The sequence below is a fragment of the Apaloderma vittatum genome, unplaced genomic scaffold (genome assembly GCF_000703405.1).
Source record: "Apaloderma vittatum isolate BGI_N311 unplaced genomic scaffold, ASM70340v1 scaffold28538, whole genome shotgun sequence".
In the NCBI taxonomy this organism is placed as follows: domain Eukaryota; kingdom Metazoa; phylum Chordata; class Aves; order Trogoniformes; family Trogonidae; genus Apaloderma; species Apaloderma vittatum.
The window spans coordinates 5,442-6,125 of record NW_009729504.1 but is presented as its reverse complement, the minus strand read 5'-3'; positions in this window follow the sequence as shown (position 1 = coordinate 6,125).

Below are 684 nucleotides of genomic sequence, written 5' to 3'. Positions count from 1 at the left end.
AAGGATAATTTCTCGTATGTACGAGAGAGATCAACAAAAGGCTGGGATTTCAAATGCTCACATTTTGCCACAAGTGCCAAATGCCTTTTATCCTGCCCAGTTAGTGCATCTCCACTGCCACTCTCTCTATGGTTTGATAGCAACTCCTGATAAGCATAGAAGCACCATGTAACCCTCCCTGAGTAAAGAATGAAATAAACTCCTGTTCTCAGTAGAGAAGTGCAGTGAAAACAAATAATCAGCATGTCCAGGGTACAAGCAAATAAACAGTAATAACAATGTAACTTTATTTAGATTTGACATTTAGCACAGTAATAAGCACAGAAAGAAGTACCAAAATGCCAAACTCATAGCATATAAAATAATTAAATATATTTAATATTTAATGAAATATTTCTACAAGATATTGGTGAGACTGCCCTGGGCAGCCCAATCCTGTAAATATATATATATACACCTGTATTATATAAAATACTATATGTAGAGAAAGCACTGAAACTTATCACCAAAATAGAAAATAGCTCAAAATACAGATAGTTCAGATTTGCTAGTCATATCCAATACTGAAAATAGGTTCAAACCCACTGCAGGACGTAAAGCTGCAGTTCAGATGCCATGGCAGGCGTGAGATGGCGTTACTGGGTGCAGACTGGCTAACGCTGGCAGGGAACCGGGTTTTTGGGG